This window comes from Oryzias melastigma, unplaced genomic scaffold (genome assembly GCF_002922805.2).
Source record: "Oryzias melastigma strain HK-1 unplaced genomic scaffold, ASM292280v2 sc00688, whole genome shotgun sequence".
In the NCBI taxonomy this organism is placed as follows: domain Eukaryota; kingdom Metazoa; phylum Chordata; class Actinopteri; order Beloniformes; family Adrianichthyidae; genus Oryzias; species Oryzias melastigma.
The window spans coordinates 33,621-34,610 of record NW_023417276.1 but is presented as its reverse complement, the minus strand read 5'-3'; positions in this window follow the sequence as shown (position 1 = coordinate 34,610).

Genomic DNA, 990 nt, shown 5'->3' with positions numbered 1-990 from the left:
CTGATCAGACTGTAACCTGGCCGTGCATGTGAAGTAACGCTGCGGTGCGCGAGGGGGACACGCGCAGTTCGGGCACGGCGTCACCCACATGCTCCTTTTATCTCGACAAAAAGGAATAAATGTAAGTAAATCCAAAAGGACCGCTGACAGAATCAAATGTTGGAATGGTTCTCCCTCAAAGGCTTCAACAATGACTTGTACAATTCTCTCGAGCCGCCGTAATAAAAGTAGAAGCGCGGTCTCGTGGTCGAGGCGTGGAAAGAGGCAGACGGTTGCAATAAACTCACTCCTGATTGGCGACAGTACTTCCTGTAGATTCCATGACTCAGACCAATCGCTGAAGATGGGTTGCAAATGGCGGTATCCGTTTCAGGAAGTGATGGTGAAAGTGGCGGCCTACTTTCGCGAGGAGAGGAAGTAATGCATTTCCAATGGGGGACCTCATTGCTCACTCAGTCCATTGTTTTTACAGTCTATGCTCCGGAGATGCAGCTGCTGACGGTAAAGGACCGTCAACAAAGTGCAAGGTTTTGTAAAACCTCCAGCCTCCAGTGTCATCATGGCAGAGGGAAAAGAAACAAACTTCTCATGAATATGCAGAAAACAGTTTTTTTAAATTAAAAATCATAGCAACGTGAAACAAAAATATATGTAGTGTGAAACTTTCACAAATATGTTTTAACCCTTGATGGTCAGAAGAGAAATTTTACAAAAAAAGAAATTTCCTTTCACAATAACTTTTTTTGGTGAAAGGCGTAGGACTTCTCTTTCAAAGAAAAGGTTAACAAACATCAGAGATAATTGTGGGATTAAAACCAATGTATGTTTAGGTACTTCCAATAATCAGAGCTTTAAAATATTATCAAACCAAAAAAAATCTTCAAGCATAAAATTCACTTTTGCATTCCTGGATAAACACATTTTATATGAACCAAGAACAAAGAAAACTGATCCGTTTGCTCAGTGCTCCAAAGTCCTCTTCAAATGAAA